The 10,580-nt window shown below is 42.6% G+C and overlaps 1 pseudogene; it reads left to right on the top strand.

The window, feature by feature from the left end:
- Positions 1 to 2,148: 2,148 nt before the first annotated feature.
- LOC101424054 (DNA-directed RNA polymerase I subunit RPA43-like) lies at positions 2,149 to 3,439 on the top strand (annotated as a pseudogene).
- The last annotated feature ends 7,141 nt before the right edge of the window (positions 3,440 to 10,580 follow it).

The following is a 10,580-nucleotide window of genomic DNA, read 5'->3' as shown; positions in this document are numbered from 1 at the left end:
TCTATGTCTCTTTTTGTTGCATCATCTTGCTGCATCAGCTTCTCAGTGTGTGCGGCACCACTCCTGGATGGTCTGCATAATTTTCGCACAGGTTGGCTCTCCTTGAGGGGCGCTCTCCTTGTGCGTGGGGCACCCCTACGTGGGGGGCATCCCTGAGTGGCACAGCACTCCTTACGTGCAGCAGCACTGTATGTAGGCAGCTCACCACATGGGCCATGAAGCCCTGGTACAAAACCCTGGATCTCCTATATGGTAGGCTGATGCTCCATCAGTTGAACCACATTGGGGTAGGAGCTTACAGATACCAGGTCATAAAGCATAAGTTACTTCCCTCACCAAAGTCTATTTTTACATGTTGGAGCAAGATAGCTGCCAATGGCTGTGAGGGTTCAGGCTTCCTGGCTTCCTCCCTTCCAGGTTCTTGCTTCTCTCTGGGTCCAACGTTCCTTTTTTTCCAGGGCTTGCTTCTTCCTGGGCTCAGGTTTCCTCTCTTCCTGGAGCTAGCTTCTCTTTCTTCTGTGAGCTTTCTTCCTGGGGCTCCAGCTTAAGGTTTCAGCATCAAACTCCAACATCAAAAATCCTCAACTCTCGGAAGCGGACTTGGCCCAATGGATAGGGCGTCCGCCATGCCACATGGGAGGTCCGCAGTTCAAACCCTGGGCCTCCTTGACCCGTGTGGAGCTGGTCCATGTGCAGTGCTGATGTGCACAAGAAGTGCCGTGCCACGCAGGGGTGTCCCCTGTGTAGAGGAGCCCCACGTGCAAGGAGTGTGCCCCATAAGGAGAGCTGCCCAGCGTGAAAGAAAGTGCAGCCTGCCCAAGAATGGCTCCTCACACATGGAGAGCTAATGCAGCAAGATGATGCAACAAAAAGATACACAGATTCCTGGTACCGCTGATAAGGATAGAAGCAGTCACAGAATAACACACAGGGAATGGACACAGAGAGCACAGAACTTGGGGGGGGGGGAAGGGAGAGAAATAAATCTTTAAAACAAAACAAAACCCCTCAACTCTGTCCTTTGCCATGCCTTTTATCTGTGAGTCCCCACCCACCAAGGTGACATGGCACCTTCAAATGACATGGCCCAATCAAAGCCCTAATTATAACTTAATCATGCCCAGGTACAGACCAGATTACAAACATAATCCATTATCTTTTTTTTTTTAAGATTTATTTTATTTATTCCCACCGCTCCCCCCCCCCCCACTACCCTCCTGTGCTTGCTTGCTGTCTATGCTCTGTATCCATTAACTGCTCGTTCTTCTGTTTCTGCTTGTCTCTCTTTGTTGTGTCATCTTGCTGTGTTAGCTCTCTGCGGGTGCGGGCGAGCCTGCCTTCACAAGGAGGCTCCGGGACGTGAACCCAGGGCCTTCCATATGGTAGACAGGAGCCCAATTGGTTAAGCCACATTTGCTTCCCCCAATACCTATTTTTGGAATTCGTAACTATATCAAACTACTACAACCTGGAACATTATGTTGAGTGAAGCAAGCCAGACACAAAAGACAAATACTGTATGATTGTGTTACTATGAAGTAAATGTATTGTGTGATATATTGTATGATTCCATTTATATAATATATAAATATAAATCAATTTATAAAGATTAAATTTGAATAGTGGTCGTGTATGGCTAGAGAAGGCATGCTGAGGGATGTGGAATTTTTTCTTTTTGGAGTCATAAAGTAATTCTAAAATTTTTTGTGATGATGAATGCACAACATTGTGATTATACTGAAATCCATTGGTTATACACTTTAGATAGATTATATGGTATATGAATATATCTCAGTAAAACTGCTTAATAAATAAATAATTGTGCAAGAATAGGTAGAAATAGCTATGTACAGCAGGGGAAACAGATTGAGAGATGAAGAATTTTCTTGTCTGTTTTTGTTTATTATTATTATTATTATTATTTTGGAAATAATGAAAATGTTCTAATGGTGACTGATGTATATGCTTTATTAATATGTATCAATGAAACTGATTTGATAAAAAAAGAATAAATCTAAATAAGCCTACTCTAAGACATATATACTCAGAACATCAAATGTCAAAGATAAAGAAAATTCTGAAGGAGAAGCAAACCATCGCATACAAGGGATGCCCAGTAAGGCTTAGCACGAATTTCTCATTAGAACCATGGAAGCAGGAAGACAGTGGTATGATACAGTTCGGATACTGAAGGAGAAAAACTGCCAGCTGAGAATTCTGTATCCAGCAAAAGTGCCCTTCAAATATGAAGATGAATTTAAAACATTCACAAACGAACAGGAACTAGAAGAGTTCTTAAAAAAGAATTTACCTTTGCAGGAAATATTAAAGGAAGACTAGGAGCCTGAAATACTAATAAAAAGACAAGAGAGGGGCCCACTGTGGGAAGCTGCCCGGCTGCAGGTTGTTCAGAGGTGCTGCGGCCTAAGGTGGCCTCTGAGGGACCGCTGGTGGGACCAGCTCGCGTCTTGCCTTGCTTAGAATGGTCGACCCACAGGGCCGCTTGCCCACTGGTGAGTGGCCGCTACTCCCGCTTGTTGGCCGCGCCGCACCGCAGGCTCAACAGGAAGCGCACCAGCATCCAGCATCCGAGAACAGCCTGATGTAGAGCTTCTATGCTCTTCCGAGAGTGATGGTATGGTTCCCGCGTAGGAAAGCCACAGGCAGAAATTAACAACTCAAAAGAGTTTTTCCTGACCTTTTAGGTGTCCCCACTACATATGACAACATCAAAGTAGTGGGTGAACTGAGAGATATTCATGATGATCAAGGACACATTCATCTTAACATTGAAACAGATTTTATTTTCTATCCTGAACCAGGGCAAAAGCTTGTGGATACAATTAATAAACTGTCTTCCAGTCACATTGGCTGTTCAGTATACGGGTGTTTCAATGCATCCTTCCCTGCACCTGAGCAGGTGCTGGCTGAGCAGTGGCAGATCCTGGAGATAAACGTGGGTGACAAAGTAGAATTTGCAGTATTTCATTTAGACTCAGACGCTGTGGAGTATTCGGGGAAAATTAAATATCACCCGTTTACAATCCAGGGGCTCTGAACTTTCTAAAGAAGTCACTGAAACCAACACTGAAGTAGCTGAAAACCTCTAAAGAAGAAAAAAAGAAGACCCAGAGACTTACGAAGTGGAAGATGGTACCATAGAGCTAGAAGATTTTGCAGATGTCACCACAAAGGTAGAGACTGACCTATAATAATGTAGATGGCCTCTGAGAGGAAGAGTCAAAGAAGAAGAAGAAAAAAGAAAAAGCACCAGGTCAATCAGGACCAAGACCTTGCTTTCCAAGGAAGTGACTCCAGTGGTCACCAAAGTGACCATAAAAAGAAAAAAAGGAAAAGAAAACATGAGGACGCTGAAGTGACACAAATTTTAGAACACTTACCAAAAAACAGAAAAGTAATTTTCTTAAGTGCATTTTAACCATGATTCAGTTTTTGAAAGTTTGATTTATACACAATAGATATATAAATATTTTAAATGATATGAAATGCATGTGCATTCTGGTAGTTTCTAAAACAAGATACACTTAATTAGGAGTTTTTAGGAGTGTTAAAATGACAAAACTGAGTATAAATTACTTCAGGTAATACCAATCTTATTGCAGTGTTGTTCTATTAGAAAGAATAAAAAGAATTGACTCCTGAATTCTTCCAGGTCATATACTAAATGAAATTATTTCTATGATCTCAAGATTAGCAAAATGACATTATAATACAGTGTTATTCCTATCATTAAGTAATGGGTTTGTTGTTATTTTGGGGGTAATAAATCACAATACTGATTATTGCATGCCTTTTTTTTTTTAAAGATTTATTTTTTATTTCTCTCCCCTGCGCACCCCCCGCCCCAGTTGTCTGTTCTCTGTCCATTTGCTGTGTGTTCTTCTGTGTCCGCTTGCATTCTTGTCAGCGGCTCTGGGAATCTGTGTCTCTTTTTGTTGTGTCATCTTGCTTCATCAGCTCTCTGTGTGTGCAGCACCACTCCTGGGCAGGCTGCCCTTTCTTTGTGCTGGGTGCACTCCTTGCGCATGGGGCTCCCCTTTGCGGCACGGCACTCCTTGTGCGCATCAGCACTGCGCGTGGGCCAGCTCATCACACAGGTCAGGAGGCCTTGTGTTTGAACCCTGGACCTCCCATGTGGTAGGTGGATGCTCTATCTATGAGCTAAATCCACTTCCCTGCATGCCCTTTTATTTCACTTTTTAGAACAGGACATTTACCAATTGTCGGTTTTCCTTTATCATGGCTACAATTTATATTTTTGTTGTTCAGCTTCACATGGTCCGTCAAAGAAGCCTCAATCAACCTGCTTGAATTGTATGTTGGAGGAAGAGAGTCTGATGAAGACAGAATAAATATGATTCAAACTAGTGGGAAATTTCAAGAACTCTTTTTAACGATTGGACTAGGCTATTAGAAAGTGTTCTGAAAAGAAAACAGGTGTTCAGTTTTCATTGAGAAAATGTGTACTGTATCTTGACTAGTTAGAAAACACTGATTATGAAACAACAAACTAGTTTAACAAATATTTCACCATTTACTCAGGGTAAAATGAGAAATGAGGTAGATGTTGTTTCTTCCCTTATGGAGTGTCACAGGAGAGACAGATGCATAACACAGTGTATATACAAAAAAGAAAATACAGAAGATAATTAGAAATTATTATGAAGAAAAAGAAGATTGTCCACTTACTGTTAATTATCTGCAGATAGATGAATGGTTGAATTAACTCCAATGTCAGCCATTTTTGTGGCCATTTCTCTAGTACCAGACAGTGCTGGCCTCACGTGGCTTTATGTAATATGTTCTACTAGCTATTTATCTAAATCTAAATCTATGATAGGACATAAAGTTTGGAGGATGGCAGAAAGTCACACTCTGTCTTCAAGTAGGTGTATCAGAGAGTGGAAGGGTTTCTTTCCAGACAGTTTAGATAATGTGACTTTGAACCCTTGAAATATAGCTAGTCTAAATTGGGATATGCTCTTAATATAAAGTACAAAATACAGATTTTTCTTTTAGATTTATTTATTTACTCCCCCTGCCCTCATTGTCTGTTCTGTGTACATTCTCTGTGTGTTTTTCTGTGTCTGCTTGCCTTTTCTTTATTTTTTTATTCTTCCCCTCCCCTTCCCCTGCTCTGCTGTTTTTACTTTCTATGTCCATTTGCTGTGTGATCTTCTGTATCTATTTCTCTTTTTTGTCTTCTCTTCTGGTCTTTCTCTTCTAGGACACACTGGGATTTGATCCTGGGGACCTCTGATGTGGAGACAGTTTCCCTGTCAATTGAGCCACCTCAGTTCCTGGTCTCCATTGCACCTTACCTTGACTCTTCCCTCCGTCTCTCTTTTACCGCATCATCATCTTACTGCGTGACTCACTCGCGCAGGCACTGGCTCACCGCTCAGGCACTTGGCTTGCCACATGGGCACTGGCTCACCTCACAGGCACTAGCTCACCACACAGACATGCTTTCTTTTCTTCTTCTTCACCAGGAGGCCCCAGGGATCGAACACCAGTCCTCCCATATGGTAGGCGGAGGCCTTATCACTTGAGCCACATTCGCTTCCCTCAGTTGATTTTTTTTTTGAAAGCTATTTCTTTTTTTTTTTTTTCATGACTTAATCCCTCAGTTGATTTTTGACAAGGCTGCCAAGTCCACTCAATTGGGAAAGAACAGTCTCTTCAACAAATGGTGCTGGGAGAACTGGATATCCACATGCAAAAGAATGAAGGAGGACCCCTATCTCACACCATATACATAAATGAACCCAGAATGGATCAAAGACCTAAATATAAAAATAAAATTGTACCTGTGTGTGCTACATATTACAAATGAATACAAAATAGGGAGGAAATCTCTGGAAAATAAGTACCTCTGAGAAATTTAAGAAACATTTGCTGGGAAGCAGAGTTGGCCCAAAGGGTAGGGTGTCTGCCTACCACATGGGAAGTCCAAGGTTCAAACCCCAGGGCCTCCTGACCCATGTGATGAGCTGGTCCTTGTGCAGTGCTGATGCACTCAAGGAGTGCTGTGCCACACAGGGTTGTCCCCCATGTAGGGGGACCCCACGGTCAAGGAGTGCACCCTGTAAGGAAAGCTGCCCCATGTGAAAAAAGTGCAGCCTGCCCAGGAGTGGAGCCGCACACAAGGAGAGCTGACGCAGCAAGATGACGCAAAAAAAGAGACACAGATTCCGGGTGCCACTGACAAGAATACAAGTGAATGCAGAATACACAGTGAACAGACACAGAGAGCAGACAACTGGGGTGGGGAGGGTGGGGAAGGAGAGAGAAATAAATAAAAAATAAATCTTTAAAAAAATAAAAAAAATAAAAAATATTTGCTAACTAAATCAGTAAAGGGTACGTACCCACAAAAATTTTTTAAAATTTAAAAAATAAAAAGAATTAAGGCTATAAAACTCCTAGAAGAAAATGTAGGGAAACATCTTCAGGATCTTGGATTAGGCAATAGTTTCTTAGACTTTTTACCCAAAATAAAAGCAAAAAGAAAAAAAGAAAAAGGAAATAAATGAGACCTTATAAAAATGGAAGACTCTTGAGACTCAAAGGCTTTATCAGAAAGTGAAAAGACAACCTATTCAATGGGAGAAAACATTTGGAAACCCACATATCCAATTAGGGTTTAATATCCAGAATATATAAAGAAATCTTACAACTCAACAATAAAAAGACAAACAACCCAATTAAAAAATGGGCAACCGACCTGGAGAGACACTTCTCCAAAGAGGATATACAAATGGCAAAAAATCACATGAAAGATGCTCAACATTATTAGCTATTAAGGAAATGCAAATCGAAACCACAGTGAGATACCATTTCACACCCACTAGAATGGCTACTATTTAAAAAAACACCAAAATTACAAGAGTTGGAAAGGATGTGGACAAATAGGGACACTCATTCATTGCTGGTAAGAATGTAAAATGGTGCAGCCACTATGGAAGACAGTTTGGTGGTTCCTCAGAAAGCGAAGGATAGAATTACCATATGACCTGGCAATCTCTCTATAGGTATATAATCAAAAGAATTGAAAGCAAGCACTCAAACAGATACTTGCACACTGATGTTTTAGCAGCATTATTCACAATTTCCAAAAGTATGGCAGCAACCCAAGTGTTCTTCAACCAATGGGATGAATAGATATATACAATGTAGTATAAACATACAATGGACTATTTAACATTAAAAAAAGTAATGAAGTTCTGATTCATGTGACAACATGGATGAAACTTGAAGACATTATATTGAGTGACATTAGCCAGACACAAAAGGAAAAATATTGTATGATCTCAGTAATATGAAATAATCATAATAAGCAAACTCATAGAGTCAGAATCTAGAATATAGGTTACCAGGGGCTGGGTTGGGGGTAGGGAATGGGAAGTTAATGTTTAAATCGTACAGAATTTCTATTTGGTTTGATTGTACAATTTGGTAATGAATAGTGGTGATGGTAGCACAACATCATGAATGTAATTAATAGCACTGAATTATATATGTGAATGTGGCTAAAAGAGGAAATTTAGGTTGTATATATGTTACTCTAGAATAAAAATCACACACACAAAATAAGGAAATGAAAGAAAAATAAGAAGGACTCCGATGTGCAAAAAGACCTTCAGAGCCAGGCACAGGCCTTCTGGGAATTAAAGGAAAAGCCTCTCCACAACTTCAATCCAGAACTGGCAAGTGACCCTAGCCACTTAGCCTGGACCTTACAGCCTGATAGTCTCCTTTCCCATTTGAATTTTTGTTTACCAGCAGAAATGGGATCCATGCATTAATAGTGTAAGCAGAGTTTACAATTCACATGCCCTACTAGCCTTGAAATGTGACTCTTGACAAAATTTTTATTTGGGGGGTTTCACTTCCATTTTATATTTTGTCTATAAAGTGAAACTTATTTTTAAATAAGATCTGAGGTCTTATTCCTGTATGTCTTATTCATATATTTCATATTCATATATGAAACTCTGCTGTGTGCTCAACTTCCTCTCCAGTTGGATCAAATTTTCCAGATCAGGCTGGTAGCCTAGACAGAGTTCAGTCCTTGGAGAGGAAGAATCTTGGCAGCTCAGCCCTCTTGCCTTCTGGATTACACCGTATTAGAACTCCAGAGCCCCTTCCTCTCCCCATGATTCTGTTCCCTGAATTCTCCCCTGACATTCTCCTCTTTTTCTTCCTCTACTGCTCTCAGAGAACCCTGGTTTACTGTCTCTGGTGCCTTCCTCAATCCTTAACCAAGAAATGGGCAAGTGTGCGCATGTTCTGAAGGTAACTGGAGCTGGCAGTGACATGAATAACCACCAGGGGGAGCCTGTGCCTAAGAAGAGACTGAGTTGGGGGCCTAGGGGAACTATCTAAGGACTTTTCTTCCCTTTTTTCCGTGGCAGTAAAGGTGTGAGGCTTCCCAGCCTGGGATAGCTCCCTACGGATCAGTGGGTCTAGAGCTATGCCCTTTCCCCTCTCTGATTCTCCCTTTTTTTCCTGAAGCGAACCAAACCCGAGTGCGTATGCAGAATGTGGGATACTTTCAATGACAGCTTTCTCAACAGCCATTTCCAATGTGGGGCTCAATTGTCCAGCCCATTCTCCTTGAATCCTCACCGACCCAGGCGTCCCCACCACTTTTTGCCTCCTGGTTTGGGGTAGTACCAGTTACAACTCTCCCTTCCACCGCTACCTCAACTTTCAAGATGGCCCTGGCTCAGGAACTGCCCAGACCACAATGCCCCGGGGTGTCAGATTCTTCCTCAGACCCAGCTGCCCTGCCTCCACCAACTTTAGTTCTGTCCAGTGGGAGAAAGGGAAGAAAGCCAGAAAAAACTCTAAACCCAGAGCCTAATGTCTCATTATCACCCCCAGGCCATAGGGACCAGTCAGTTCCTGCATCCACAAGAATGATTATTGAAACTACAATAAGTCTGGAATTGTGATATATGCTTACGATGTAAAAAAGAAATAACCATGGTTTATGCCCTCAAGGAATTTGTAGCCTAGTCAGGGAGACAAACAGTTAGGTAATCATAACACAACATAATTTATAAATGATTTTTTTTTTAGAGGTATGTACCAAGAGCTCTGGGAGAACAAGAGAAGGTGCAACTAAATCTATTGTGATTAAATAGGGAGATCGTAGGAGAGGAGGTGACATTTGAAGGGTATCTTAAAGGATAAGGCCAGGCAGAGAAGAGAGTGAATGGCATGCCAAGCAAGCACAAGGCACAAAGTGGGGAAAAAACTTAGTGAGCCCAGGGTAACACAAACAGTTCATAGCACAACATATTTTTCAGAGTGTAGGAGGAGGATGAATCGCTAGAAGGAAGACTGGAAAGAGATGGGAGCAGGATGAACGGCTGGAAAGAGGACTGTAAAGACCAGACACGAAGGGATTTTTTCAGGAGTTTGGCCTTTATCCTAAATATTAAAGTAGGTGCTGGGCTTGATCAGATTTGCTTGTTACAATACTTTGCTTTGGCAAGGTTAGAGCTGAGGAATCAGGGATACCAACTAGGAAGCTACTGTAACAGTCCCAAAGACAGGTGGCCCAGGCCTGGCCTAAGGCAGAGACAGGGTATGGGAAGAGCAGGAGTGGTCCTTGGACATTGGCCACATTGGTCGCCAGGCCTAATTCCCTGCCAACCACATGCAGAGAAAGAGGTAGGGTTCTGACCTCTGGCCCTCGCAGGTTGGAGAAAATGTTGGTCACTTTGTCCTGAGGTCCTGTCAGTGGTCGAATATAAGGGCAGGGAGGTGTAGGGCTGGGAGGCAAGGGGTAGGAATGTGGTTGGGCAGTAGGGAGATGAAAAGGGGAGCACTGGATTCCCAAGGCCACAGAGGCAGGTGGAGGAGCTTTGCTTCCTCTCCCCCTCCCAGAAAGCATTCTGGTTTTGCCTGGGCTGCTGCATGGTGCTCCTCTTGCCTAGCTTTATCTTCCCAGTTTCAAGCATTCCAGAAACTACTGCCGTGTGAACCTGAGAGATCCGAAGGGAAGAACAGCTATGAAAATGTTCCTGCTCACTGGCCTAGAACCCTCTACCTCACTTACCCAGGACCCTTAGACCCTGCTACCTACCTCCTCCTGCCCAGGAACTTTGAACTTGGGCCTCTGTCCACTATGCAAGAGCTTTGGTCCCACAATTTCCCCCTTTACACAGGAACCAAAGATCAAGGACCTCAGCTTCTGGATTTCCCATTTTCCCAGGTTCCAATACACTTTCCAGGGGCCAGTGACTCAAGAGTCTCTCTACCCAGAGGCTTCTGGCCCTAGAACATTCCCTATCAACCAAAGAGTTCAGACGGGATCCTCACCTACTCCTCCAGAGACCTATGATTTAGTAACATCGCACTGAGCCATCTCACACAGGGCACCAAAATCTAGTCACAAGATATCTGCATCCCTAAGCTGTTCTCCAAACCCTGAGGCATGGTTTGGGGTCACTTGTATCCCCACACTGAAAGTGGGGGACAAACAAGGGCCAAAGTAATTAAATGTCCAGTTTATAAGGACAGGAAATAGTTCCCAGCTAAGCCCA

The sequence above is a fragment of the Dasypus novemcinctus genome, chromosome 6 (assembly GCF_030445035.2).
Source record: "Dasypus novemcinctus isolate mDasNov1 chromosome 6, mDasNov1.1.hap2, whole genome shotgun sequence".
NCBI classification, from domain to species: domain Eukaryota; kingdom Metazoa; phylum Chordata; class Mammalia; order Cingulata; family Dasypodidae; genus Dasypus; species Dasypus novemcinctus.
This window is presented reverse-complemented; position numbering and strand designations above follow the sequence as displayed.